Source organism: Sceloporus undulatus, chromosome 6 (assembly GCF_019175285.1).
Source record: "Sceloporus undulatus isolate JIND9_A2432 ecotype Alabama chromosome 6, SceUnd_v1.1, whole genome shotgun sequence".
NCBI lineage: Eukaryota > Metazoa > Chordata > Lepidosauria > Squamata > Phrynosomatidae > Sceloporus > Sceloporus undulatus.
In genome coordinates, this window is record NC_056527.1 from 37,563,380 (window position 1) to 37,578,640 (window position 15,261).

Genomic DNA, 15,261 nt, shown 5'->3' on the forward strand with positions numbered 1-15,261 from the left:
ATTCTAAGATAATAACAATTAAAAGAGGAATAGATAAAATTACCATATAGAAAAGAAAAACAAATTAAAAACATCAAATATCAAACAAATCACATCACAGCAAATGTTATCAGACAGCCAGATGACAATCACAAATGCCCTGAGAACGCTTCCCTAAACAATATGGTTTTCAGCTCAGCCTTAAAGCTGGTTAGGGAAGTGATGAGCCGTGCATGCAGAGGAAGAAGGTTCTAGGAATGAGGGGCAGCAAGAGAGAAGGGACGGATCCGGGATGGAGCAGAGAAGATCCTGGGTTGAGAGAGGAGACTTTGGCTACCAGAGCGGAGAGTGCGAATAGGGATGTAGGGAGAGAGAAGATCGGTTAAATAAAGAGGGGCCAGCTCATGCAGGGCTTTAAAGGTGAGTAGCAAAAGTTTGTACCTGATGCAAAAAGGAAAAGGGAGCCAGTGAAGGGAGGACAACAGAGGGGAAACATGATCATAACGGCGAGCGAGTGAAATAATGTGTGCAGCTGAATGCTGAACAGAAATTAATGGATGGAGGTGAGAGAGAGGAAGCCCTGCCAAGAGGAGGTTACAGTAGTCTAGTCGTGAGACCACTAGGACATGGACCAGTGTTTTTGCGGTACAAGCTGAGAGATATGGATGGATTTTGGCGATATTATAGGAAAAAAATCTGCAGACTTTGGCTGTAGTCTGGATCTGAGGGATAAATGACAAAGAGGAGTCAAAGATGAAACCAAGACTGTGGGCTTCCTGGACCAGCTGGATAGAGACATTATTGACAGAAATAGAAAAGGAGTAGTGAAGGGTGGGCTTAGGAGGGAAAACAAGAAGCTCGGTCTTAGACATATTGAGCTTCAGACGCTGATGGTGCATCCAGTGGGAGACCAGTGGGAAGATCTTTGCGTTAACTGCATTGAACTGCAACTAATGGGGCCTGCTCAAACTTTTGATTTAAACATTGGGGTTGGGACTATCAAATATTTTCTGCCACAGCATGCAATACCTTCTTCAAATAAGTAAGTTTACTGAAACGACCACTTTGCTTTTTTGACTGGGTTAAAATTGCTCTGAAAAGGTACTTGTATGTTAGAATCTTTCTCATTCAGAACATATTAAAGTGAGTCATGCTGTGTAGGCTGCACAGCAAACTGAAGAAAATGGAAGAGAAAATTATCCAGCACAAGGGCTACATTATAGAATGGATGTTATTAAATGTCTGCTTTTGTAGTAATTTCCTGAAGATTTACCAGGACCTAAGCGGAAATCCTAAAAAGTGTCAGCATCTGGTGCTTTGTTCCTGGTCTTTTTTTTATAATCCATAATCTGAATTGAGTTTTGGTGTTTATGTTTGAGGAAAAGGAACATTACTGAAGTTTAAAAAAAAACTTAGGTGGTGTCATGGAAGGAACTAGTTACAATATTTTAATAGGCCAAGTTGGCCCAACTTCAAAGTAAGCAGTTGAAGGAAGAAGCCGACTGCTCACATTTGGCTCAAAAACAGGATTCAGTTATAAAATGCATTTTCTTGAACACCTCATTGTCAGAAGGTTGGGTTACCAGTGTGTTGGGCAGCAGTGGGCAAAGCCATACTTTGGCATGGCTTGAGCTCCAGGCTAAAAATTATTTAAAATAAATCCATTGAACTTCATCCAAAAATGAATCAGTTAGTCCCAAAGGTGCTGCTAAAGTCTTTCTCTTCCATTCAACTTTATTTCCCCCTTCTCCCCCTATCCTTTTATCTCCACTATAGCAACTCAGTATAGGATATGATAGATGAGGCTGAAGGGAGTTTCAGTTCAATGTTATTTCAGGGCCCCATGTTCTCACATTCTCAACATCAGAGATTACAAGTAGATATTCAGTTGTAAACAGTGGAAAGCACTATATAAATGTAATGTTATTTTAGTGAAGCTTCCAAAGGAAATGATATTAACCAGATTCTGTGCTCCTTTCAGTTAAAGTGCATGGGAAGTTCTGTTCCAAGCACTGAAATAACTAGGGCTAATTTTTAGTTAGCAACCATGATTCTCAAGTAGTATTGAGTTTGTGTACCTTCCTGAGCCGCTTTTTTTTTTAAGTAGTTTGGATAAAGTGGGTGAAGAATATTTCCTCCCTGTCTTTTATGAAATTCACAGCTGTAAGATATATTCATGAGGACCAGTGTGATGTGGTAGTTTCGGCATTGGACTATCACTCTGCAGACCAGAAATGCAGTGAGTGACCTTAGGCAAAACACATCCTTTCATCTTCAGAGGAGAGCAAAGGCAAGTCCCCTTGGAACACATCTTGGAAAAAAAAAACCCTAAAAAATTGTGATAGATTCACCTTAGGGTTGTCATAAGTTGTAAATGACTTGAAGGCACAGAAGAGCAACAAAGGTATATTCATGCTCACAAGTTAAGATGGAAGGTTAGGCCTGTTGGCTACAGTTGTTAAATAGATCTTCCATGTTTTTGTATTTGTTTCTGCTGGGAAGAATATCTCTCTGTTCTATAATTTTGAAAAGTTACTTTTGGGTACAACAATTCCCAGAATCTCCCACCCATCATGGCCAGTGGCTGGGAATCATAATCCCAAAAAGTAGCATTTCCACACTCTGGTTTGTTCACTGAATGAAACAAGTTGTTGGACCTTTGGCTTGATTTAGAAGCTGTGCTTTTCTTTGTTCAAGAGGTGTTATAAATAAAACATAATAATAATAATAATAATAATAATAATAATAATAATAATAATAATAATAATAATTTCTGACTTATGGAAACCCTAAAGTGAACTTATTATGGAGTTTTCTTGGCAAGATTTGTTCAGAGGAGGTTTGCCATTGCCTTCCTCTGAGGCTGAGGGCATGGGATTTGTCCAAGATCACCCAGTGGGTTTCATGGATGCGTGAAGAATTAAATCTTGGACTCCAGAGCCTTAATTCCACACTCAAATCATTATGCCACTGTGGCACATCCAGAGAGCTCTAGTTCCCCAATAAAGTACAATACCAGGCTTCCATAGGATAGAACCAAGATAGTTAAAGTGAAATCATAGTGCATTTTTCTATTTATGTGCATGCACATATATACATCACCACTATTTCAAAATGGAATGAATTGCTCAATGTCTGTCCCTTTTCCTTGCATAGCCAGTGTCCAAAGTTAGATGGAGACCAGCTGCCCTGTTCCTTTTGCACATGGCAAAGTGCTGTGAAACTATGCAAAGTTTTAAAATCTGAACTCATTTTTGCATGGCATTTCCAGGAAAAATCAATAGGAAGCCATCTGGGTACACCAATAGTGTTAAATACTGGATATTACTATGATTTAAGAGTGAGCTTGTGTGCCCAGTTCCCATACTCATTTTGGCTGAATTAGTGCAAAACAAAGAAAGAAAGAAGCATCACCACCATGGATGGTACATTAGATTTTGAAATGAAATAATCTGAAATATTATCTGTATTCTGCATCTGGAAAGTACCAGCCTGTGAAGTTGCTCAGTTGTGTTGTAGCACAGGAAGCTCCCTTTCTAAATATTGAAAACTTTCCACTCTTGTTTTAGGATTGAGTTCTGTCTGCCCTCTAGTGTAAATTATGGAGTGCTACATGCAGACAGTGCAAATTCCTTTCTATCCATCTGACTACCAAACACACCAAAATTGTCATTCAGTGTTGTTTTCTTGCCACTAAGCCAAAACGAAATAAGCAGACTTATATTTATGCACTACACTCATGTGCTGTCTTTCTTTAAAAGTTGGTTTCTATTTTATAATAATGAATTATCCTTACAACTGGAAGGGCATGATGTGAAAAGAAAATGGAATGGGGAAGGAAAGATGATGGTTCCAGAACTTGCTGCTACTAATAAATTACAACTTGCTACTAATAATAAATTATTTTAATTCTTTTCCTTAGCAGCTAAAGCACATATGGGTAAAGTATAGCTGGAAAGTTCCTCCAAGACATTTTGGATGCTTTAGTGGTGTGTATATATGTGTGTATATATGTGTGTGTGTGTGTGTGTGTGTGTGTGTATTTGCTGGCACACCACTAAATGCAGTGTAGTCGACAAGGAAGTAAATGCTATAATTATCAATAATATCAGTACTGTAGTGCCTTTAGTAGTAAGTAAGATGGTCACTATCACAGTCAATACCATATTAAGTAGACAATATTACAACCAGTATCATAGTCAATGACATCAATTTAAGTACATTTAAAATTCACTTATATATAAATATAATATTGAATCAAGCATGAGTGGGGGAGACTGTATTTCTTAATAATGAAATAAATATTTCAAAACACTAATTAATCAAGTATGAGTAAGAGAAGGACAATATTTGTTAATAGATAATGATTTTTTAAAAAAAATATGAAGTACTCTTTTCAGACAGTGATTAATTGTACAATTAAAATACTAAAATATAAAAAACAATCATAAATGGACAAGTAGTTTATTCATTTATTATTTTAAAAATTCAATGAGCTTTTTCTCTTCCTCTTAGGCCACATCTTTGGGTCATGAGCCTACAAGCATTTAGCCAACAGGAAAGTTGGCCCTCTTGCTGAATGAAAGTTTCCCACATCTCAGCAAAGTACAACTACATTACATTATGATAGCAATTTAACAAAGGATTTTTTTTTAAAGAAGGGGTGGCTTTTGCAGTATTAATACAACTTTTCAGTTATTTTTATAGTTCTGTAATACAGCCTAATTCATTCATCGGTAGAAAAAATGTCATCTAGTTCAAGTATTAAACCAGTGGGGTGCAGTGGTTTGAATGTTGCATAGGACTTTGAGAGGCCAGGGTTTGAATCCCTGCTCAGCAATGGAAACTTTAAAAGAAGGCAATTGCAAACCTCCACTGAATAATTCTCACCAAGAAAATTCTAGGATAGGGTCACCTTAAGTCAGAGTTGACTTGAAGGAACATAACAACAAAGTGCAAGTACTGATTCATTTTCTGTCCCAGAGGTGAGGTGAACGGAAGAAGAGGATGTGTTGTAGTCTCAAGACCTTCTACATTGGGTGGTGGTGGTTTGACAGAAATGTCCATTCATTTGTTGACACATACATACACTACTGGATTCCACATAGTCAGATCAGACCATTTAGCAGAACTTTTGGCAGGTTGAAGGGTGAGAGACCATGTTTTGGGACACTCAAGTTTAAATCTTAATTCAGCCAGAAAGGCAGCAAGGGTCTGGGAGGGACCCTCGGGAGTCTTCCTCCCCCTGCCATTCTTGGATTGGGCGATCCAAGGGTGGCAGGAGTCTGGGAGGGACCCCCCGTGGGTCTCCCTCTCCCCATGCTTGGATCGCCCGATTCAAGAGTGGCAGGAGCCCGGGAGGGAACCCTGCCATTTCCCTCCCCTCTGCCACACTTGGATTGGCCATACATCACTGATGATGCACAGATGATTGACATGCATTTTGAAGCAGTGCAAACTAGTGGGGATGACAATCGTGCTGAAAAAGAAACAATTACGGGGGGTGGGTGGGTAATGAAAAGATCCGTTTTCATAGTGGGAATGAGGGACCTTTTGGAATCAATTTACCAACATGGAGTGAATGCGAATTGCACTGCGATTTCAGTGTAAGTGAGAATGAGCCCTGGGTGACTTATGATCAGTCATTCTCTCCCTACCTAATTGCCTTGTTAGGTAATGTGAACATAAAAGAGAGAAAGACAGAACCTTGTCTGTATGATATACTGCACTTCATGAAGGAAGGAAAGGGTAAAAAAAAAAAGAAGAAGAAAAACCAAAGAAACCCTACTGATTACCACAACATTATTCTGGGCTCTCCAGATTCTTTCACACAGCTACATTTCTGAGCCCAAGCTCTCCACATCTTTTCCAACCATATGGCAGCACAGCAGGAAGCCTTCTGGGCTGTTAAATGCTTCTCCAGTTCCTTCAAGCTTATTAAGCAGACCTTCATTTTCAATTTGTGATGTTTTATTTAACAGTAGGCATGTCTCATTTTCTACTTCGCTCTCAGCTGTTGCCATATCACTGGGCGATATCAACCTGTCACCACCCAGAGGGGCCTAGTCTGTGAAGTATGGTTGCAATTTGCCTTATCTGGTGCTGCACTGGGGGATTTGTCACCTGCACGGCAACCTGCAGTATACACATTCAGCTTAACAAGCACCCTGTTGCTGGAAAAATAATTGCCTACAGAAATGGAAGAAGAAGAAGAAGAAGAAGATCATCCAACTGCCATGAATTTAGATGGATAAAATTCACTCTAAAAAAACCTATAATCTGTAACAATCAGAGAGTAATTGTGTCCATATGTGTTTGCTTCCAACAAAATATGAAGCCTAGTCATTTGGAATGTTGTGTGTACACTAAGGAGACCCTAGAGTTGTGCATCTCAAGGTGGTTTTTTTTTAAAAAAAATTAATTAAATTTAATTAATTAAAACCCAACTGTCACTTGCAATACTATCTCAAGGCACTAGGTGGCATGCCTCCCTAACTGCCAAAGATGAAGCTTGGAGCATGCCTGGGATAGTCATTTTTCTACAAGATGTGCATGTTTCTGCAGGATCACTACTCTCCTCAAACCATTAACAGATAGAACATGAGAGCAGGGGAGAAAGGGAAGCAACAAAATCCCTGTTATATGGCAAAGGGAAGAGGAATTAAGTGAGCAGAGGGAAAGACAGTTGCAAGTGGACAGGTGAAGAGAAAGAGAAAAAGAATTGAGACAGTAAATACTTCTAGTATCATATAGTACTTTACTCCCAGATTCACTTTCCATTCTTCCTTTGTGACAAAACCACAGATGCACACAAACAACAGAATAATTTTAAAGGGCTCCACTAAAAAGTTGCAAATAAGTGAGCAAACGTTCAAGGGCATAAAAATTCTTAATCAGGCTTGTCTTGAGTGACCAGTGCTGGTTTCAGCATTTGTGCAAAATGCAACCAGCTAGACCACATCATTCTGCCATCACTGCTCATCCACTGACCATTCTTCCTTTAAGATAAAACCACAGATAAAAACATGTTGAGGCTTACTCCAGAGTAGGCTTGCATAGAATGTAGCCATGCTCAGCATAGTTGGTGGGGGAAATGGCCACATTGGTACAAACCACTTCACTTTGGCCTTGATCACTGCCAGCAACTGGAATGTGGCCCCCAAGACCCTTCCCAGAGTGAAATGTGTTCCATTGGACTGAACATGGTTCTGCATCCCTGACTTAGTAGAAGAATGCAAAGGAAATCAAGTCTCCCTCTCACTGTTTCTCACAAAATTTGTGAGTAAGGGACTGATTACTTCAGAGGAATCTTGAATTTATTAACTTTCATTGAAATTAGGCAAAGGCCTTAGGTTGACCACCATTTAGCTACAGGGACACTATCTAAAATATACTCTCTCTCTAAATTGCTATCTCTCTAAAATATACAACACTTGATCTTAGCTACGAACGTGTTTCTAAAATATAAACAACATCATTACTAAACTTTAGATTTGTGTCTATGATCCAAAACACACTGCCAAAATAATCCAGTTTGAGATGGCTTTAACTGCCCCGACTCAATGCTAGGGATTTCTGGGAACTGCAGTTTTGTGAGACATTTAGCCTTCTATGTCAGAGAGCTCTGCTGCCACAATAAACTACAATACAATTCCCAGGATTCCCTAGCACTGAGCCAGGGCAGTTAAAGTAGTCTCAAATTGGATTATTTCTGCAGTGTGCTTTGGACCTACATAACTGGATCAGACAAATCTATTTTAATGTGGAAATCTGGCTTTATGCAGTTCATTGCTTAGCAAAGGAGGTGGTTAATGTTAAATTTGTATACTAGGAGTGAAATATATTTATGTTTGTAAATGAATTAATTATTACAGAGGCACTCCAGTTGTCTTTCTTCCCTAAAGGAAGCCAGACTTATAACGGCTGCTCTGGAATTCCCAATGTTTGAGGAAAGGGCAGCATGGAACAATATGAAATAATGATGGCATTATGTTATCTTAAGAATAGAAGACAGTTTGCCTTTCATTGCCAGTTGGTGAAGAACAGAAACAGGAGGATACTGCCATGCTTGTGTCCTGTTTGCAGACTTCTATGAGCATTTGGCTGGATCATTGTGAGAATAAACTCACAAACAAGATTGGTCTTTGATCTAGGATTTTTGATCTTTGATCTAGGATGACCCATATTCTTATGAAACAATCTTATGTGGCACTGTGTGTGTGCCTTGCTGGGATCAAATGTATTGAGTAGACAAGATTCTTGAATGGACCCACCCAGAATATGTTCTTACTACTTTCTCTTGTGTCATTGTTTGCCCTCTGCTTCCAGAGAGACATATATGCTGTATACATTGATTAAGTATTCACATTTTGGAAGCGCTCCCAGTTGGGGTAACATAGATCCCCACGATCATCACTGCTTTCTGATTTTAATAAAAAGAAGACAATTGGTGCATAATTTCAATTGAGCCTTTTTGGCTGAACACCCACTAAGCAGTCTTTTGAAGAAACGTAAGACTGGCACCTCTCTTTGAGAGCCCGTCTTCTCTCATAGATTATCATAAACAAAGCATATGCAGATCTTTGTCTTGTCCCCCCCCCCCCCGATTAAAAACACCAGATATATTGCTGAGAGTTTCAAGGTATCCTATGGTTGATCAGCCAGTAGCACTAAACTGTGGAAATAACTGCATATTTGAAATCTACTGAAATAGCAAAGTCTAAATGAGTTATAAAAAGGACAGATGCCTTTGGGGTTGTAATCATCGGTTCTATCTACAACAACAACAAAAACCCCTCACCATATCATTTGTCATGCAAGTCACTCAATGAGATGGAGAGAAAGCATAGAATTGCAAGAGAAAAGCTCCTGCCCTTTCCCATGCAAGAGACGGTTCACACTGCTTGGACATTATCCACTTGCCAGTGATGCTATTGAAAAACAATGAAGGGCCCTGAATGGAACAATGACTGTGCGTGAGACAGAGCAGGGATAAAGAGGAGACTCAAACAAAACAAGCAAAGAGAAGACTACAGACATTGCAAGTCTGCTCATAGGAGCTATATGACAGATGGAACAGAACCACAAGTGACAAACTTATGTAGACATTGTCAATAAGCCACATGCTGCATCTGGTGCATGGAAATCACTGTCTGAATTTGTGTATTTGCACCTCACTCATTTTAGTAGCTGTTCTTAAATATTCCTGGAATGGGTAGGATGTAGCTTCACTCTTTGAGAACACAGTCCTCCAACCTGTAGCAGATAGAATCAATATTCTATTGATTTTTTTTTATTTTTTAAAAAAGTTACTTTTGATTTTTAAACCTAATACATTGCTTAACATTATTTTTCACCTTTGATTGTATAATGACTTTTTCTTTTTCTTCAATTTCCTACCTAACAACCAATCACTGTGGTTGATATTTTGTTGATCTTTTACATATATGTAAGCTTCCTTACACATGGGGTTGTACTCTTTTGGTCTTGGTGTAACATTTGTATTCATCTTACAGTTGTATAAGCTGAGTTCTGCAAGCATAACTGCTGCACAAGCAGTTTCACATTCTTGAACAGTGTGTAACTACTCACCAGTACCTTCAATGTACTACTTGAGACACTGGACGTGTGGGAAAAGCAAGCATACTGACAGACATACCATTGGTTAGTATTCAGCAGAAGAGTGGTATAGTGCAACCAATCCTTTAACTACCTAAGTGTAGATTTACACTATGTAAGGATGATGTAGGGTCTCAACTGATGGCTCACAGAAGGCTCGGGAGCCTCATATTACCAGTTTTCCAGGCAAAATGTTGTAGAAATTGGTCACCATTTTGCACGTACTGACTGCATCCCAAGACTGGGACTAGTTTTTCATGCCAACATCATTGTCCCCTTCCTCTTCCTCTTTATTTACATACTCTCTTTTCCCCAAAATTGAAACTCAACCTCAAATACAGTATCGCTGAAAACATACAAAGGTCAGCATTACGATAGAATTAAACTATTTCACAATATTAAAACAATTTAGAATATACACTTAAAAAGGATAAAAAGGAAGATGGGTGTTTTAATCTTGGAAAGAGAAGGTTAAGAGGTAACATGATAGTCATGCTTAAATATTTAAAAGGATGTCATATTTATGATGGAGCAAGCTTATTTTCTGCTGCTCCAGAAAATAGGACATGTAGCAATGGATTCAAATATAGGAAAAGAGATTCCACCTCAACATCAGGAAGAACTTCCTGACAGTAAGAGCTGTTTGACAGTGGAATACATTCCCTTGGAGAGTGGTGGAGTATCCTTCTTTGGAGGTTTTTAAACAGAGGCTGGATGGCCATCTGTTTGGGGTGCTTTGACTGTGTCTTCCTTCATGGCAGGGAATTGGATTGGATGGTTCTTGATCCCTCTTCGAACTCTATGATTCTATAATTTGATGGGGGGGGGGGATAGTCTAAAGCCTTCAGTCCTAAAAGTCTATTGGCATTAAAAAAAACCTTTGCCTTCTTATCAGAAGAACAGAAAGGAAGGACCATGGTGCCCTTCCTGAGAAGAAAGTTCAAGAGTCTGGGGGTAGCGATTGAGAAGGCCACCACCTTCATGGGCATGGCTGATAAGAACAGGGGATAGGGCCTCTTCTGAAGATTTCAGGGTGCAAACAGATTTATATGTGGAGATATGGTCTGTCAGATAGCCTAAACCTTATCCATAATGGATTTCATAAATCATAACCATCACTTTGATTTGTGCCTGGAATCAGATTATGGAGCTGTTGAAGCAGAGCACTTTTATGGTGCCTTGTACCCCCTGCACCTGTTTGTACCAGGTAAAGTTTCCAAACACTCTTCAAAGGCAGCCCTATGTAGAGTATGTTATAATAATCCAAATGAAAAGAAGCATTCATGTTGGTCCTACATATTATTGCTCATCCCTGACTGGAGACAGTAATGGAAAACTGATCAGGAGTTGCCGCAGCTCATGTTCAAGTCCTCCCAAGTCTCCTTCCCTAAAACCTTACATTTATAAAAAATAATATAGGTTATTTGGATTACAACAGTGGTGCTTGCTTGCTGTTCCACCTCTTAGATGAGTGAGAAAAATACTGTCACAAATTAATGATGAGAGGAATCACACTTCTTAATAATGTATGCTGAAAGAGGATCAGGACAATGGATGGCAATGCTGAAAAATTCAAAGCAGTGACAAAGAGAACATGCCTCCAGTTAGTTGATACTTGCTTTTGTGCTAGCTCCACTGAAATATGTGTTTTTGTAAAGTACTGTACTTCTGGAAAGACTAGGAAATGCCATTAATATCTCAGGACTGCTGGTCCCTTTGTAAATTGCCTTCTAAATACTCTGTTCCTGATATTTGAACATCTTTGTGAATAAGGTGTAAACAAGGACTGCTTTTTTAAAAAATGTGTTACAAAGAGGAAAAGACATTTCAAGTGCACAAAACAGCTGTTCTCTGCATGCTCTTACACTAGATTCTGTTGTGCTCAGAATAAAGGACTAATCCAAAAATTAGCATTGACATACACAGATCAGTGCAGAATGGCAGGCTGTCACATAGACAAATGGAAATTCAGTGGGGCTTAAAGGTATGGTTGTGCATGCAATGCAGTCTGACAGCTGCTCTCAGCTGCAGATTGTATAGCTCTTGGGCTTAAATGCAAAATGCATTAAATAATTGCTCATAGCATGTGGCATGGTTTTGGAAAATTTTATGAACAAATAAAATATTCCGGGTGGTCCAAGTAACTCAGAGAAGGGGAAATACTTGTTCAGCAGGGCATGATTACTCTGAAGCAATTCCAAGACAGTGTTCATTCTGCAATTCACATCCAGGGTCATAAACCTAGGTCACAATCCCATACCACAATTATCTGGAATTAAGTCCCATTGAGCGCCATACTATGGACTCCTTAAGGTTTCCTAGGTGAGGAACATCCCAGATACTAAGATCTCAGGGCCTATACTGAAGACCTCTCATGATGTCATTAAGCATGATTCATTAAGCACCAGCCACAACTGCACAGACAATGCTAGTCAAACAAACAAAAATCATATCTAACAAATGAAGAGACAATGTAATGTAATGGTTTGAGTGCTGAAGGTCAGCTTTGGAGACTAGGAATCCCTGCTTGGACATGCGAATCCACTGGGAAATTCACATTCTTTCAGAGCAGATTAAATATGATAGGATACAGAATAAATGAAATAAAATAAAACCATCTAAAACCTCAGAGGAAACCAAAGGCAACCCTACCCTGATAAAATTCTTTCAAGAAAACCCCATGATAGAATTGCTGTAGAAAATTTATTGTTAAAGCTGCTCACCTGAGAGATCAATTTATCTTACAAAATGGGGTCCCATGCCATGGTGATGAGTTTATTTAAATCCTCCTACTGATTTCCTCCACCCTGTTTTAGATGGTTTTATTTTATTTCATTTATTCTGTTTGCTATCATATTAAATCTGCTCTTATTCAATTTTTATTTGTTTTAACTTCCTAGTTAATTTTATATGAGCCTCAGGTGTGATCAAGTTTTTAACATTGTATGCATGTATTTTGATACCCTGATATTTTGCTTTTTGGTTTTCATTGATATGGTCTGTTGACTAATCAATAAACTTTGTTGTTGATTTGCTGTGGGGTCACCATAAGTCAGACATTACTTGAAGGCACACAACGACAACAAACAAACAAATTAGGAAAAATATATGCAGGCACTTTCCAAGACAGTGCCCTCACTCTGAGATTCCTCACACCTCATGCTGAAGACTGGAGAAGATCCAGGCCCTGAGAACTGAGAATCCAAAGTTCTTTAGTAGATTGCATAGGATTGGGTATGTAGAGAGAATTTGTAGCATCTTTGAGACTAAATGAAAAAAGAAGTTAGCGGCATGAGCTTTCATAGACTTAAGACTACTTTCTCAGAGGAAGTAGACTTAAGTCTACGAAAGCTCATGTCGCCAATGTTTTTCTTTCACTTAAGGCATGAACAGACAGGCCAAAATAAAGCTGCTTCGGGTCACTTTGGATGTATGCTGTTTAAATGTTGCATGCGTCCTAAAAGTCCGGAAGCCATGCCAAAGCCACGCTACAGTCCAAAGGATTAGAGCTCAGCTTTGGTGCATCTTCTGGTCTCTTAAGATGCATGTGTAATTTAAACATCATACCTCCAAAGTGACCTGAAGCAGCTTTATTTTGGTCTGTCTGTTCAGGCCCTTAGTCTCAAAGGTGGTGCAAGATCTCTCTACATACTTATTCTACAGACTAACATGGCTATATTTTTGAAGTCTACCATTAATAGGACTGGGTAGTCACTGCTAAAACCATTCCTAATTGGCACACCCATGGAAATAGCAAGCAAAGGACACTTGAAAGCCACACCCCACACCTGACTCAAATGTCATTGGTGAACAGATGCTCTACAGGAACAGCTTTTTTTAAAAAATCTATCAGCGTGCAAACATAAACTCAGAAGCCCACATAGGGAAACTTAGGACAGAGTCCACACATGAGTCAGACAAAATGCATCAACATGTAACTCAATGAAGGCTTGGAAACCAGGGGTAGGGAGACATAAGGGAACAGGTTTTGTTTGGGACAGTCACACTTGCCATGTTGGGTGGGAGCAGGCACAGCAGTGGGAGAGAGATGATACTTCCAGTGTTCAGTACAAGTCCTGCTGGGATCCTTGACAGCATTAGAAGGAAACAATGATGGTTTGTGGCTTCCATGTCAGTGGGGTGATGTATCTGCTCCAGGCGTCAGTCCAGACTTTCAAGGAGCTATCCGAGGGGCTGAACCTTATTCTCACATAGTTTCAAAACTTGGATAACTCCTTTAAAGCCACCAGCTACCTGTGATAAATTCCACAGAGATGGCAGAGGAGGTGCAGGGCAAACTGAAATGGCATCAGTGGGAGAAAAGTGTAGAAGACACTTTCGGGTATACCCAGTAATAGCCAATGCTGGTGCATCTTGTGGAGAAAACCCAAAGTGGCTTTAGATTCCTTTTCTGGAAAAAAAAATCGAATGTTGCAGAAATACTGAGAAAGTATCTCATGTCAATATTTGTATGCCACTTTTCAACAATAATAGTCCACCATAACAGTTCTGAGGCTCATTCAAGAGAGAGTTCCCTTTTGACCAATTTAGGTGTGCATTTCCATCACTGCATTTTCTCCCTTTGCATCTGGACATAGAACATGACTTGTTCATGACACATCAACTACACTAGCTTGCTCTTTAAACAGTGGCCTTGATGCTGCCAATATTTTTCAAAGCCTTTCTCTTTCTTCCCATGTAAACTAAACCCTTCAGTGGAAAAAAAAGGAAAAAAAAAGCACTTTGAGTGTGTAGATAGATACTCGAGACTGCCCATGTTATCTTGACTATTTGCAGGAATGGAGGACAGAGTTCAAGAAGCTAGTAGTAGTAGAACTAGAATATCAGGAATGATTATAAAGCCTGAAATCATGTAGTGCTGATATTCATTTACTTTTTCTGGTCTTTGAACAGTGTCCTTAGAGCCCTGGTATTATTTCCATTGAAAATATGTGGCAAGAAACAAAAGTAAATAGACTTTGTGCTCCTGTGACTGTGATCTCACTTTATCCTCCACCCAGTGACATTATTTTTCAGTTTCAAGAACTGTTAACAATTTTCGGAGGACTGTAGCTGCTGTGACACTGTTGCAGCAAAATAAACAAAAGAAACCTTGTAGACCTTAAAGGCAAATAAGTTTAATATGGTATAACATGTTATGGACTGAAGTCTCTTTCATCTGTTGCTAAGCACATTAGGTATATTTCTCTTCTTTTCTCTTCAGACCTGCAGTTTTTAAATAGAATGATAGGAGGAGCAGCTCAAGACATTTTGCTACATGCTTGAGACAAAGGAGGATATCTGCTCTTCAATTCAAAGGTTTGTCAAGTTACTTTAGCTGATCTGGTGTGCTAGGAGAGGGAAACCTAAATGTGACTGCTGAAAAAATAGCAAATCCAGGATCAGCCTAATTAGAAAAAGAATTTAAAAATAAAATTACGAATCTCATGCTGACTTTAGAGAAATCAATGGTAGAATGGTCTGAATATTCCCTGACACTGCCGGCCAAAACTGGAGCAGCAAACAGATGTCATAGGGCTGGGTTCTTGTCATGTCACAAGGTAAGGATGGTGGGTCGCAAAGGGAAGGAAATGGGTGTGAAGGCCACCACATAATGGCCTGGAAATTTCAGTAAAACAAACTAGGTAATAGCAGCCCCGAGCT